At 48.7% G+C, this 16,444-nt stretch overlaps 1 long non-coding RNA gene across 1 annotated transcript in view; it reads left to right on the forward strand.

Moving 5' to 3' along the window:
• LOC135898133 (uncharacterized) overlaps positions 1-16,444 on the forward strand; it is a 676,755-nt gene that overhangs the window by 585,437 nt on the left and 74,874 nt on the right. The gene's annotated exons all lie outside the window — the stretch shown is intronic.

Raw genomic sequence — 16,444 nt, forward strand, 5'->3', positions numbered from 1 at the left:
CGCGCTTGACCCGCTGATCAGTTTTTCCGACGATCGCCGACCGTGTTCGCCGCTATCGTTGTGCTATAAGTGTAGCCTGTTTTTGTGGGCACAGGTTCGCCCAATAAAAGTTAGTTTTCTCGTTCACAGTATTGCTACTGTGTTATTGCTTCTTTCTTCACCGTCACTACCACGTGACATCTGGTGGAGGTGCTTTTCGTCCATGTACAGGACGCCCCCGACAAGCCGTGATCCCAGCCCAGACCGCGAACAGAACACCAACGTAATCCCGGACCACCGAGCAAGCCGCCGTCTTCAACAGCTGCCCCCGGAGCACGGACTTCTACCTGAGAAGACCAAGAAGATTGTGGCCAAGGCAACCGCAATGGCAGCCCCAGCGTCCCCCATCGTCCTGCAGCAGCCCAGGGAACCACCGACGTTCCGCGGTTCCACATTTGAGGACCCGGAAACCTGGCTGGAAACGTATGAGAGGGTCGCTACGTTTAACAACTGGGCAAGCGACGACAAGCTACGACATGTCTATTTCGCATTGGAGGACGCCGCCAAGACGTGGTTCGAGAATCGAGAAGCCACCTTGACGACGTGGGACCTCTTCCGAAGCGGCTTCCTGAAAACATTTCAAAGCGTCTTGCGAAAAGAACGAGCCCAAGCTCTACTGGAGACAAGAGCGCAGCTGCCGAATGAGACGATCGCGATTTTCACTGAGGAAATGAGCCGTCTGTTCCGCCACGCCGACCCAGAAATGTCCGAGGAGAAGAAAGTACGTCTACTGATGCGTGGCGTAAAGGAGGAACTTTTCGCCGGTATGGTAAGAAGTCCACCGAAGACCGTCGACGAGTTTCTTCGTGAGGCGACGAGCATCGAGAAGACACTGGAATTGCGGAACCGGCAATTTGACCGACGCACCAAGCCAACAAGCTACTCCGGAATTCAATCACTGGCCACGGACGATTTATGCGAGACCATCAGGGCCATCGTACGCGAAGAACTGCGCAAGGTCTTGCCATCGTCGCAGCCCCAAGTGGCCTCGATCGCCGACGTCGTGAAAGAAGAGGTGCACCGATCGCTAGGAGTTCCTGAGGTGCAACCACAATTACCGCAGCCCCAGCCAGAAGCGATGACTTACGCCGCCATCGCACGCCGTCAAGCTCCCCCTCCGCGACAACGCCAGGTCCCTGTAACGCCGCAATTCCGTCGTCCACCGCCGCCGCCGCCAGCACGCCCACCCGTCGCCCAGCGCACCTACGCGAGGAAGACGGACATTTGGCGCGCCCCCGACCACCGCCCGCTCTGCTACCACTGCGGCGAAGCCGGGCACGTGTACCGCCGATGCCCATACCGCGACCTGGGATTGCGAGGCTTCGCCGTGAACGCACAGCGCCCGAGGGAAGGTGAACGCCCTCGTGACATCGCCGATTACCTCGCCGCTACTCAGTGGAGCCCTCGACGACCGTCCCGTTCGCCGTCACCAGGCCGCTACCTGTCGCCGCAGCACCGACCATACACCGGCCCAGCCCGGGGCCGCTCTGCGAGCCCATATCCGGAAAACTAAAAGCAGCAACCGATGGAGGTGCGGTTGCTGTTCGTCGAATTGACGAAGATCCTCCGCCGCCGACGAAGACGACGAAGAAACCGTCTCGACGACCTAATGAGGACACGCCGCCGTCCCGACGAAGTCAGGAAGCCAAGACTACACCGACGAAAGACTACTTGACGAAGCGACGTTCCAGCTTCAGTTCAACACGACGCAGCCGTGATCCGACGCCACGACCTAACTGCAACGCCAGACAAAGAACCACCGACCTTGACGTGCTGCTCGACGGCCACGCAGTCACTGCCTTAGTCGACACAGGGGCCGATTACTCCGTAATGAGTGGACGCATCGCCGCCCAGTTGAAGAAGGTTAAGACTGCATGGGAGGGCCCCCAAATTCGGACCGCTGGAGGGCACCTCATTACGCCGACTGGAATCTGCACGGCAAGAATTACCATTCATGACCGGACTTACCCTGCCACCTTCGTTATCCTGCAACAGTGTTCACGAGACGTCATTCTCGGCATGGACTTCCTGAACCAACACGGCGCCATCATCGACCTGAAGTCGCAGTCAATAACGCTGTCGGAAGATCAAGCGATACCATCGGAGCGCCCTTGTAGCCACCACGCCTTGAGTGTGCTCGAAGATCAAGTGAGCATCCCGCCTCGCTCCAGCATCGTTATTTCGGTCGGCACCGAAACACCCGCTGACGTAGAAGGCGTCATCGAAGGCGACCAACGTCTACTACTCGACCGTGACATTTGCGTCGCAAGAGGGATCGCTCGACTGCACGGAGGAAACACGAGAGTGTTGCTGACAAACTTCAGCCAGGAGTTCAAGCACATCAACAAGGGCACGACGATAGCATTCATCGAGGAAATACAGGAAACCAGCGATGCCTTCGTCCTCTCGGATTCTGTTGCATCTACCCCGACGACCGTAGTTCCCGAGCCAGACTTCAACATAAATCCAAGTCTCCCCGTGATTAAGCAGCAACAGCTCAGAAGTCTGCTTCGACGATACAAAGACTGCTTTTCGACGTCATCAAGGATTCGACAAACACCAGTCGCAAAGCATCGCATAATCACCGAAGAGAGCGCTCGACCACTACGCCAGAGCCCTTACCGAGTTTCGACGCGAGAACGCGAAGCTATAAGACAACAAGTCGACGAAATGCTGCGCGACGACATCATCCAGCCGTCGAAAAGCCCGTGGGCGTCTCCAGTTGTTTTAGTGAAGAAAAAGGACGGAACCCTACGTTTCTGCGTCGATTATCGTCGACTGGACAAAATCACGAAGAAAGACGTATACCCCCTCCCACGGATAGACGACGCATTAGATCGGCTCTGCAATGCTAAATACTTCTCATCGATGGACCTCAAGTCTGGCTACTGGCAAATAGAAGTCGACGAAAGGGATCGCGAAAAGACCGCCTTCATCACGCCAGACGGCCTCTATGAATTCAAGGTTATGCCGTTTGGACTGTGCTCGGCGCCTGCAACATTCCAGCGCGTGATGGACACGGTTTTAGCAGGATTGAAGTGGCAGACCTGTCTTGTTTACTTGGATGACGTCGTCGTCTTCGCCGGAAATTTCGACGATCACCTTAAGCGGCTTGCGACAGTATTAGAGGCCATCAAGTCATCAGGGCTCACCCTGAAGCCGGAAAAGTGTCACTTCGCTTACGATGAGCTTCTATTCCTAGGCCATGTCATCAGCAAATCTGGAGTACGCCCCGACCCGCAGAAGACAGCTGCCATCGCAAAGTTCCCACAGCCAATCGACAAGAAGGCAGTGCGCAGATTCCTTGGCATGTGTGCCTACTATAGGCGCTTTGTCAAGGACTTTTCACGCATCGCTGAGCCGCTGACGCAGCTAACTAAATGCGACGTCGAGTTCAAGTGGGAAACGCCGCAGGCCGAGGCATTTCAAGAACTCAAACGACGCATGCAGTCGCCGCCCGTACTTGCGCACTTCGACGAACACGCCGATACCGAAATCCACACTGACGCCAGTAGCCTAGGCCTCGGCGCCGTCCTGGTCCAGAGAAAAGATGGACATGAACACGTGATAGCTTACGCTAGCCGGTCGTTGTCAAAAGCGGAAGGCAATTATTCTACAACCGAAAAGGAATGCCTCGCCATCGTTTGGGCTACAGCGAAATTTCGCCCTTACCTATATGGCAGGCCATTCAAAGTCGTCAGCGACCATCACGCCTTGTGTTGGCTAGCGAATTTAAAGGATCCCTCAGGACGGCTGGCACGGTGGAGCCTCAGACTACAAGAATACGACATCACCGTAACATACAAGTCCGGACGAAAACACTCAGACGCCGATTGCCTATCCCGCGCCCCCATTGACACGCCGCCGCAAGATGACGAGGATGACGACGCCTTCCTTGGAATAATAAGCGCGGAAGACTTCGCCGAACAACAACGAGCGGACCCGGAACTTAAAGGCCTCGTCGATTATTTGGAAGGGCACACCGACGTTGTCCCCAGGGCATTTAAGCGCGGATTATCTTCCTTCACGCTTCAAGACAGTCTACTCGTGAAGAAGAACTTCTCGCCAGTCCGCGCCAATTACCTTCTTGTTGTCCCGTCAGGACTTCGTCCAGAAGTATTGCATGCCCTACATGACGATCCGACCGCTGGACACCTCGGATTTTCCCGGACACTATCAAGGATACAAGAAAAGTATTATTGGCCGCGCCTGACCGCCGACGTCGCCCGTTATGTCAGAACATGCCGAGACTGTCAGCGACGCAAGACACCGCCGACAAGGCCAGCCGGATTACTACAGCCAATCGAGCCTCCTTGCCGACCATTCCAGCAGATCGGGATGGACTTGCTGGGACCCTTTCCGACGTCAATAACCGGAAATAAGTGGATCGTCGTGGCGACGGACTACCTCACCCGCTTCGCTGAAACAAAAGCACTGCCGAAAGGTAGCGCAGCCGAAGTGGCGAAATTCTTTATCGAAAACATCCTGCTGCGACATGGCGCCCCAGAAGTCCTCATCACCGACCGAGGAACGGCCTTTACAGCGGAGCTCACCCAAGCCATTCTGAAATACAGTCAGACAAGGCACGGGAGGACAACGGCTTACCACCCGCAGACGAATGGTCTTACGGAGCGGCTGAATAAGACCCTCGCCGACATGCTAGCGATGTACGTCGACGTCGAACACAAGACCTGGGATGCCGTCCTGCCGTACGTAACATTCGCTTATAACACGGCGGTGCAAGAAACAACACAGATCACGCCGTTCAAGTTGGTTTACGGCAGGAACCCGACGACGACGCTCGACGCCATGCTGCCGCACGTAACGGGCGAAGAGAATCTTGACGTCGCTACCTATCTCCAGCGCGCCGAAGAAGCCCGACAGCTCGCCCGCCTGCGAATCAAGAACCAGCAGAGGACCGACAGCCGACACTACAATCTCCGACGACGCTTCGTCGAGTACCAGCCCGGCGACCGTGTTTGGGTATGGACCCCTATACGCCGACGAGGACTGAGCGAGAAGCTTTTGCGTCGCTATTTTGGACCGTACAAGATCATCCGACGTATTGGTGCACTGGACTACGAGGTCGTGCCAGACGGCATTTCGCTGTCACAGCGGCGCCGCTCACGACCTGAAATTGTCCACGTTGTGCGGCTCAAGCCGTACCACCAGCGTTGACGAACTTTGGGACTTCGCGTAACTGACCTTTGGACTTTATTTCTTTTCGTTGTTTTGTTACTTATGTTTAATAAGTGTCCCTTTGTGTTTCGCTCTCTTTGTAGCATCGGGACGATGCTTTTTAAGAGGGGGGTATTGACACGTGTATTTATATTTATCGGGCGACCAGGTTTCACCGCCTAACAAATCTTATCGCGCAGCGCGGGACGCGCTTGCATGTATCCGAAGTTTCTGGAAAGTTATCGATGCTTCTATCCGCGTGTCTGTTGTCGCCGAACCTTGTGTTATCAGATTTCATCGCGTGACATGAATGGTGTAGAACTTTGTGGAAGACACGCGGGTCCCATCAGGTAATCTGGAACATTCGACGACTGATCTATAAAAGCCGACGCGCTTGACCCGCTGATCAGTTTTTCCGACGATCGCCGACCGTGTTCGCCGCTATCGTTGTGCTATAAGTGTAGCCTGTTTTTGTGGGCACAGGTTCGCCCAATAAAAGTTAGTTTTCTCGTTCACAGTATTGCTACTGTGTTATTGCTTCTTTCTTCACCGTCACTACCACGTGACAATATATATAACCGCGCAAGGGCACAAACTGTAACATCATTTATTTTTCATAAGAAGCACTCGCGTTTTCATTTGCTGACGCACGAGTGCTTGCGAACCACGGCATTCAACGAAACGAGAACGAGGCAATAGTCAACCAAGGCCGCTTGGCTATAAAAGGGAATCTCTGTTGATCTGGCGCCAGACTCATGAGCCGCCTAAAGTCTAGCGCAGAGGCGGTGGCGTATCCCATTAAGTGCCAGCTATACCGGCCTGAAACGACATCTTTTCTAAACCATAAGAACGCCCAGACACAAGGGAACAGGCAAAGTAGAACCATCTTACAAAGTAAACAGCCGTGCAGATGCGACGTCCTTCGCAACAAACTATCACTACCTCCTTTTCATTGTTTCAAAACTCAGCTGATATACCAAGCTTGAAGTTATAAAACCGTTGTGTAAACCATCGGGTTGGGGAGAGCAGCCGCTGCATCAAATTTACGATTACTATACGACGCGGCAACTGTAGTTTCCTTGAGTGCTGGACTGCTTGTTTCACGCATTTTCGTAAATGAGCACAGCTTTAAAAAGGGGCCATTGATCGACACTTTCTTTGCTTGTTTTCTGATTTTCAAATAGAGAGAGAGAGAGTGAGAGAAAGAGAGATAGAAACTACCGGAAGATAGGACGGCTAAAATAGCTGAGAATCCTTTTATTTTATTTCATTTTATTTTTGTCTTTCTTTTTTTGCAACGTCCTATGGGGTCAATTCCTTGTGAACAGCACTGTATGTGGGTTCTTATTTTTGTTTCTGTATTTTCATTCCTTCCTCAAATTATGTGTTGTTTTTCTCAGCTTTTTTCAACTATGAGCTTGAGTGCACAATATTTTTTCCGGTTTCAACATTACCCATGGATTGCATACAAGGGTCTTGTATGTCTACGGATAATTCTTTTTTGCCGTCTTTTTCTTAGTTTTTATTCTTAGTTATTTTTTATGGCACTTCTACCTGTTTATAACTTTGTCTAGCATTTAACATAGGCAACATTTTGAGTCACTAAACATTGGACCATTCGCCGCTAATAAACAATAAGAGCCATGTTTGGGCGGCCCGAGTGCTAACGGTGCTGTCGCTTTGCAATAAGGAGCCATGGCTGTTTGGAGCGAAAACTTTCTCAGGTTTCAACGCAGCTGAAGACACCCCGCCGCTATTCTCTTTAAGCAAAAGAAAAAAAAAACCTGAGGGCTCCAGATGCGGTTAGCGGTAACGCTTACGAACATGTGACTCTTATGCGTAACTGAATGACCCGAGGTAGAAGAGCACAAGTGAGCCACTAAATGCTATTCGTTCACTTTTCTGTTGCTAAAATCAACCATTGTCTGTGAAAGTATGCAGACACCAGTGATTCCGAGTTTTGAATTCTTACGCGTGTCATGCCCGAAGCCCAGATGCAGATGTGATCGGCATAGAGCGAGAAATTAGTCATCTGCGGTAGCGTTTCGGCTAGCCCAGCCGGAGCCAGACTGAACTTGAGTAGGGCTCAACACTCCGTCTTATGTAAACACCACGACAGGATAAATGCGTAGTTGTCGGGCCATCTTATGTAAGAAAGAACGCAGACATATTTAAGAGGTAGCTCCTAGCCCATCAAAGTACACGGTCTCCAACTTTTGTAGCCTCGAATTTGTTAAAAATAGCTTCATTGGTCGCGTTGCTGTACTCACTTTTTATTTCTGAGAACAACACCGTTGGACAGATGCTTCTCAGATTTTTTATTGCTGTGCTACGAACTTCACAAGATCAATTACGCGGTCAGTTTAGGAACGTATTCACGCCCAAAAACGTCCGTGACATCTACGTAGGTTTTTCTAATATCCAAAGTACCATTCCACACGTGTCAATAACATGTTCTCCGTGACCTTACCGACGCAACTAGCAAGTGCAGTTGTTATTCCAGCAGGTTAAGATCTGGCGTAATGCGGGAAAGATAGTTTAATTATTCTCGGGTTGGATATATTCTATGGGTGCGTTTCTGGCCTTACCATTAAAATTCCGCGAGATCTAAGATAGCCACACTGTACACGGAACTAGTATATTCATGACTTACCTGTGATGTAAGAAGTAAAAATTATTTACAATCAGTGGCCGTTAGTGTTTTCTTTCACATTTTAGCGTTTACTGCAGTTAGCCCCGCACAGATAAGGTCTAATCTATGTTGTCAGCTGCGTATTGCCAGTGCTTACCTGCAGTAAATTTTATTCTTTCAGCCCTGCGGCCAAAGTGCTGCAAGCCATCAGACGTTCATAGTTCCTAATACAGACAACAAGTATTGACAACGAAATGAGGTATAAACGTATTGTACTTGCCGTCCGTGTGCGTTGAACCACATTTCCAGTAATAAACGCAGCCCAATGAGGTGCAGTGCAACGCCGAAAGAACAAAGATCTAACAAACTATTCTCCACCTTTTGACATGACGCTTCAGCGTGGATGGGACAATTAGGATGTGCCGTCGCCGGCACGTGTGCCCTTGAGCCTCTGCAGCATATTGACAGCAGCGTTGGGCCACACTTGAAAAGCAAAATGTGACGTTGTGGGCCCAACCTACTCTTGATATTGAATCGCCGAACGCGAGAGAACAGCCTAACATCGCCAGGACTCACTTATATACTATTGCTTTCTTTTGGTGTCTAGGCAGCATGGATTGCGAAAACACGCTTTCTCCCGCTAACTGATGACCGACGTTGGCCAACTGCGTTTCACAATATCCGCCGAATTCAACCGGGGTCGGAAGACGTTGCACTTGGTGTACTGAGGCGAATCAAAGGAATAAGTAATTTAAAAGGAAGTGTACATCGCCGAAGAAGAACGAATAGCGCCAGTTCGCGGTCTCATTTGTGTTCTCAGAAGTGAGCTAGCTGGCTCACTTTTGTTGGAAACCGCTATTGAAAGAGCGATGGTCATGAGAATCACGACTGCGGTATCGACTTCCTAAAGAGTGATGGTAACGGATACGCATCCCGGTGAATTACATCCCCTCTCTCTCTATCTCTCTCTTCTTTTCTTTTTACCCTCTAGCACAAGCTTAGTCATTAAAACAAAGAAACTAAAGAAAGACTGCAGGATTGGAAAGTGAATCGACCTTGCACATTACGGAGCCAGGCTGGCATTATTACGACTACATATACCAGTATACTCTTTGTAATATATTGTTCTCGACTCTTTGTTGAAAATAGACACTAAGGCTTCGTTTCATTTCCCGCAATGCGACGTTGAGTTCTTAATATACCACGAGTGCATTCAATTTGCCACCTACAAATATGCTATGTGATGAACGAGAAAAATACTGGAATCTGAGGGGCTCGATATTTATTAGTCGCAACCACCCGAAGTAATAGACAGTGAAGACAGAGAAAGAATAGGGGAAGTTAATTGTTATGTTTAATTGAACCCAACACTTCAAAGTGTCCTCGTAAAAAGTGTGCACTATATGTAAAATTTTTGTATTCATCCAAGTGCGCAACAAGTATCGTTCGGGCAGTGTCTTACTTTTGCATCATTTACTTTTCTCAGCCGCCTCGAGACACCACTCGACAATAGCTTTACAAAGTACAATGACCGATCCCGACGCCTTGATGCGCTTGGCAGCCAGCGCAAGCGGGTTCAAGTCATGCACAATATTTCTTGTTACCATAGCTTGCGAGTCTGTAATGTCCACTCTTCGGATGACACTTTTGCACGTGGCATGTGGTGCCGCTTCTTATGAATTTACCTCGTATTCCGCTTCCATGATCTTGAAGGACTTAATACCTGGCATCGCGAAAAAAGCTGACCTGTCATCACCAGCCCTTAAACAGCTCACGCTACTATTTTGGTACGAGAAATACCGCGACTCTATGCATATCTACACTGATGTAACTGTCCTGCCAAACAGCTCCACGGCGGCAATCGTGATACCAGCGAAAGTTGCAACAATCAAATTTAAGACGACTCACGCGACAACATCGACGGCAGCTGAGCTCGCAGCGCTCTTTACTGCCATTCCTAACATTGGTGATGAACTGCCACACAAATGGACGGCATCCTGTGATTCAAAGGTGGCACTGCAGTCTCTGCTGTCATCTTTAAGAGGCGGACCGCACGGACAGCTAATATTTCACATTACAGAGATGTTACACCATATAAGTGATGCAGGCCATGAAATAACCTTCCAGTGGCTTCCAAGTCACTGCGGGATTATCGGCAATGAACGGGCCGATCAAGCTGCCCGCTCAGCCCATACTGGGGAGCACCACGTACCAATTGTACTTTCTAAAACTGACGCAGCACGGAAGCTCCGCCTGCTTGCTCGGCAGTGCACCACGTTGCAATGGAATGAGCCACATTTAAGAAATAATAGAATGTACGCCCTTGATCCCACATTAAGTCTTTGAGCGCCATCACAGCTTCGCCGAGGAGACGCCACGCTTTTGCGTGGCGTTTCCACGCAAAAGGCGTTGCCTTTACCAAAGCCTATGCATTCCGCATAGGGATGACCGACACCGCAACCTGTGGCCACTGCGAACATGAAGAATTGATTGACCATATTTTGTGCGTTTGCCTGCAGTACAGTCGTCGTGCAATCTGCCGGCCGTTGTGAATATCCAACTGGAACGCTTTGTGTGTTTGTGTGTGTGTGTGTGTGTGTTTGTGTTTGTGTTTGTGTGTGTGGTGTGTGTGTGTGTGTGTGTGTGTGTGTCATCATCATCATCTCTCTCTCTCTCTCTCTTGAAGGACTTGATTTTAACCTACTTTGCCGCATGTTCGGGCTTAGGTATGCTGACTGCGATGATATTTTGAGTGAGCTTTGGGCAGACAACATCCTCACGGTCATGCTCTTCCGTTAGGCCTGACGCCTCGATGACTGCGGTACCAATCGTGGTGGTGCTCACCTCGTTCAAATCGAGTGCTCCTCGAGTTCGTATAATGATCTTACTGTGCTCCTCAGGCAGTTGAGGCATCCTCAAAGCTTTGATAACCTGATTCTTAACAATTCCACCGATGGCGGTTCCCTTGATGTCATGCTCTCGTTGATTACGTGGCAATGTGCTCTCCTCATCCTCGGGCTTTGTGCTAGTTCGCGATCTTGGACCAGCCACTACTTGCCCACTAAAGTCTTCCTCAGCATTGTTTCCTTCATTTCCAGCAAAATCTTTCTCTTCCATGTTTGTATCCGCCATTCCTGCGGGCAGGTGGGCTTACTAGGTCCAACAAAGGCCCTACTCCTCACTACTCCGCTAAGCTGAACTCTGCGTGTAGCAGCAGAAACAGACCCGTGAAATTGGGAAAATGCAAGCCCCACCTCCAATCTTGGTGTCAGTCAATTTGTCCTCGCTTCGCGGATCCAGTGATATGCTTCTTATCCTTGTACTCTCAAAATTGGCCAGTAGAGCATGGAAAAAAACGGAGCCGATGCTTCCACGTCTGCACTGCTCGGCGCTTCCACTTTCCCAGGTGGCTAAGAATAGAGACATTTAGCTTGTACGCTATTCCGGTAAACGGGAGCGGTTTGGGCGGATTACCGGATGGTCGGGGCGTAAACGTGAGCGGTGAAGCCGCCTGGCGTTGTAGAGCTCAACCAGACAAATGCATAGCTAAAACTGCAGTAACTCACCATATCCTGCTTCGCCACTCATGCAAATTTTTGGCAGCGGCGTAATTGTGAACACGATTACGCCACTGTCGAAAATTTACCCCAGCAGCTAAGCAGAATACAGTAATTAGCTCTGTGTTCGTGTGGTTGAGCTTTGCGCCACCAGCTGGCGCCACCGATCGGGTCGTTCACCTTGACGCTCCCGCTAAACCGGAAAACCGCCCGCGCTTGCCCGAATACCGGACACGCTAAAAGTCCCTAATAACTTTTCTGCGTTTGTCGCGGAGCAGCAAGTGTGAATTTTGTCAACTGCACGTTCCTAGTGTTTCTCGCTCTTCATATCCGTCAAAATATTCGCAGACTTGTCCTCGCTAAAGGCTTTCGATAAGCTTCATTTTTTTTAAACTGAAGTGCAGTGGACACAATAAGCTAAGTGCTTGCTAATGTATCTTTATGTGCAGTTTCATTGTAGCCGGCTTACGTTTACGTAAGCGTCGCTTATGTAAACGTCTACGTCCCTAACGTTGTCTTTCTTTTTTTTTCTCGGGACTTCCAAAACAATTGAGCAAAAATCTGAAACGCACAATATTAAATAATTAAACATTACTAAAATTCAAAGAGGGCTTCGAGCTAATTTTGGACCACCTGAAGTTTGTTAGCAAGCATCTCAGTCATCAGAGTAGAAGAGTGTTTTCGCATTCCGTCCCGCATAGAAATGCGCTTGTGGAGGCCGGGAGTCGAGCCCGCAGTCTCGTCCTCAGAAACAGAATGCCTTAGCCACTGGATCGTCATGGCGGGTGAAACTCCACAATGAAACATAATTCGACCCTGGAATTTCAAAACAACCGAGGAGTTAACAGCGAGATGAAGACGTGAAGTGACTAGCAGTAGTCGGACAACGCGATGTCACAGAAGCCTCAGGCAGCGACATTCATTGTTCGACTACTGTGGATCGCTTTGACAGTGGAACACGTCTGTGTCGTCGTGCATGAGATTGGCGCAGAATTGTCCTGAAGATATTTGTCAAGAGCGCAGTTTCAGTTGTCACCTTTTTCTGGAGTACCTGAAATCGCAGCCCAGTATACTTTTTCTTACTGCAGAAAAGTATACATCTGAAAGAAAGGAAAGCTTGGAGCCAGAAGCGAAGGGCAACTTCAGGCGACGAAACGAGAACAATAACATTGCCATGGTTTCCTAAGAATTGCGAGAGAGAGACGCTTCAACGAATTCGGTGATTAAATGCCTCTCTGGAGAAATTTGTACTGGCCTCGATGTGTACAAATTAACGCTCGACTGGAAGAAGTGTCGCTGCTCGCTCTTCCTTTCGGCAAACTGATTGCTCTGCAGGAGAGAAGTGAGAGGGAAAGCCGGACGGACAAAGCGTGAGAACCCGACAGCTCGCGACGCCTTGCCTTGCATCCCACAGCTCGCTCGCCGCGCTCTTCCCCCGCGGATTTACGACGCAAAGCGGGGAGCTCATTTACAGGAAGCCCCACACGTATCGCACGCCTCTAATTGTTTCCGCAACCGTCGTTTTGTGCCGCTTAATCGCCCGTTCCCGCTTTGAAGCGACTGGTGGTCTGTGACCAGCGCTGCGGTTCAGTCTTTCTTGTCATCGTCCCCCACGTGCTCTGTATCACAGCTCGAAGCCTGAACAGCGTCCCCATGCAACTCTTTCATTGAAACCAAAGGTAAATGGTGTGCGTGTGTGTTAGGGGAGAGGGGTAATGCGAACGCAGGCGTTGCTTTACTTTATTGAACATGTTATACTTGTGCTGTTTGATTGTTGCCACGACGACGTGATAATGATCGAATGTCTCCCTCCCTCCCTCTGTCTCTCTCTCTCTCTCTCTCGCAATATTTCTTCCTCCTATCTATATTTCGTTGTTTTCATTCTTTTTGGGTGGGGTAAGGAGCGCGGTGTTAAAATCGATAAATTGCGAGCTGAAAGGATCCATAACAGTTGGTTGCCGTTGTGCCACGGGCAAAATAAATAAAAATATATCAACATAAGTTACCAAGTATAACACTGTTAGGAAAACGATGAAATGAAATTAATACATGCATCTATTCTGGCCAGTATTACATTAGTTTAAAGCTGGCTTCTTATGAAAGTTTGTATCCGCAAAACTTACTTTACCTAAATTTTGTCGTTGTCGTTTTCGTTGTCGTCGTCGTCGTCGTCGTCGTCGTTGTTGTTGTTGTTGTTGTTGGTGGTGGTGGTGGTGGTGGTGGTGGTGGTGGTGGTCGTGGTGGTGGTGGTGGTCGTGGTGGTGGTGGTGGTGGTGGTGGTGGTCGTGGTGGTGGTGGTGGTCGTGGTGGTGGCGGCGGCGACGGTGGCGGCGGCGGCGGCGGCGACGGTGGCGGCGGCGGCGGCGGCATAGCCATCCATGAGAAAGCAACTGAATGAGTGTCAAAGTCCATTATAAATAAGTCGGAACAGAAGCGCCCCCGAGGATCAGAGTAAATTTATCTTCAAATGCGATTGTTTGGAAGATTTAAATATAAACACATACTGCAATCTCTATAGCAAGAAAACTGATTAAGAAGCTTTTCTTAATTATTTGTTCAGTGACTTATTTGTCTCGATAATTGTGTCCGCCAAAGGCCATAAGTCGCCTGTCAAGCAGCTTTTGCGTAGCTATCAAACTGTATTTATTAAGATTACTGTTAATTTAACTTTGAAGATCATATATATTGCGAGCAACAGGTAAATTGAAACGATTATTGCTTTTGCCCCTCGTGCTGCAAGCCGGAAGAGTAAATATACTCGCAAGGACGGGATTGTTAGATTGTTATATGCTATTTATACATTGATTACCCTTTATTTTATGAAGTGTGCCTAAAGGTAAAACCTTAGTCATAATGAAAAAGGTTTTCTGCTATCTGTCACTTTTGAAAATGTGATCGTTCGTATCGCTTGTTTCTGCAATCAGAGTGCCGTTTCTAGATATGTTGTGTGTGTGTGTTACCCCATAAGTCTATAGCATCACTAAGCTGGCTGTGCAGAAATGCGAAGTGTAGATAATGGCACGATGGATATCAGAATATTCACGACTATTTATAGAGGAGTGTGACATCTTAATGCCAACTACGAACATAGATTGTTAACGCGTGTTTGCAAGTTCATATCGAAGTGAAATGTCATGTCCCACTACTTATAAAATAAAGCACGCTGCAATGATATCAGTTTAGTAGAAGAGCTCTGCAATGGCGCGTAACAAGCAGAAATTCGGGAACCAATAAAATAAGCAGCTCGGACAATCAAATCACAAAAAATAATAATAATTAAAAAAACGCTACATACGACGAAAAAAGAAAAAGGCCGCGTGTACATCGTTATAAACAGAGGCATTTGGCAGCATATTAAGGCCATAGAATGTGCGGTAATCATCGTACTCCTCCAAGAACAATACCATGATGGAATAGCGGGAATACCTGTGGGTGGCACTGGAACGGGAATCTAATCATAAGATTAGTACCGAGAGAAATGCGTAACGCTGGGTGGACATTTGACTCCGGGTGCTTTCCGGGCTTGTCCAGCCAGCTTTCCGAAGAAAGGGACGCAATTTAACTAACCAAGGGGACGTCCGAATTAATTTGCTCATAAATAAGATGGAGCGTTTAAACGTCTGATTAAATTCGCGGGATTCCGGACATTGCAGCCCGCTTGTCGCCTTATGCATGTAGCTCTTTCGGCACCCTATACCGTTTCGCAATAATTCACACCATCTTTTTTATCCTCTTGTTTATTTTATTTAACAGCCCTTTAGGTTGCGTTCTTGAAGCAATGCGTTCGTAAGCTGAGGTTCTTTCGTACACCAGCTCCCTGAAGGCCGCGTAATGAAATTAGTGGAGTTACGTTAGTGCAGCAAGACTAAGCAAGACTTCTGCTCTTAAGATATTTATTTTCCTTAGGCAATCACAGGCCCAATTTGTCGGCGACGGAAAGGCAAAGCATTGCCTGTAAAGCGTACTTACGCGACGTCGTGGAACTTATTTTGTTGTTTTGTTCACACTTTGCATGACGCCATTGCAGATTAAGCTCATCAGGAGAAGGCGCGGCATGCACTTCACCCTGCTAGCTGTACAAAATTATGAGATGGCGTCAATTCATATGCCATATACTCCGCCTAAAGTTGCCGCGTATTAAAGTTAGTAAGAATTGATACTAAAACTTGCGTTGACAAACTACCGTTGGAATAAAATCGCTGCTCCTGAGAGAATTGAATAATTCTTGAGCCACTGTCGAAGGATCTTTGACGTCGGCCCTATAGGTACAAGCAGCTGGCGTTTTTAAATAAGGTCTAACTTTTTATAGGCTTCACAGCCATTGCCGCTATACTACGTAGCCAAATATATATTCCTACCCTAAGCTTCGTATAGCTTCATCGAGATGCCAGAAGACTGATATCCTTTTCATTATGGCTAGTGAAGGTGAATATTTCCTGAAGCAATGTCGAATGTGCGGCGTCTCATTTAGTTTATGTGTAAATGAACTAACGAGCGAACGTACAGAAAAACAAACAAAAAAGCAGTCTTAAAAAAGTACTAGGTATTTCACAAACGCATGCAACAATGCAAAAACTTGTTCATTAACATTCGAACGTTTGCAATGCAACATCTTCTGTTGGTCTTTAGTAGGTCTCCATAGCCATTGCTTCATGGTGTACATAAAGTGGAGAGATATGAAACGTTGAACGCAGAATTATATATCACTGATGGCCTGCTCAGTACTCATCAACGACCACACGGTGTAGTATCCCTGCCGGGTTGAACCGCGGCGCGCATAAGCGGGCACACGCGCAATTTCATCGCAGTAAATCTGTGCTCCAGTCTTCGTTAAATGTGCCCGAAAAGAAAACGAACAAAAAAATAAAGCGATAGGAACACCATGACATTTCAAGGCGAGACACCTCATTAGCCGCCATGAAAGTGCGATGCACGCGGGAGAAAGGCAGGCTAGCAGGAAGGTCCACTTCGTCGCTGACGTGGCTCGTCACAGGTGCCGCGCGAATAAATTAACTGGAGTTGGGAGGTGCGCTGTCCG

The sequence above is a fragment of the Dermacentor albipictus genome, chromosome 3 (genome assembly GCF_038994185.2).
Source record: "Dermacentor albipictus isolate Rhodes 1998 colony chromosome 3, USDA_Dalb.pri_finalv2, whole genome shotgun sequence".
Classification (NCBI taxonomy): Eukaryota; Metazoa; Arthropoda; class Arachnida; order Ixodida; family Ixodidae; genus Dermacentor; species Dermacentor albipictus.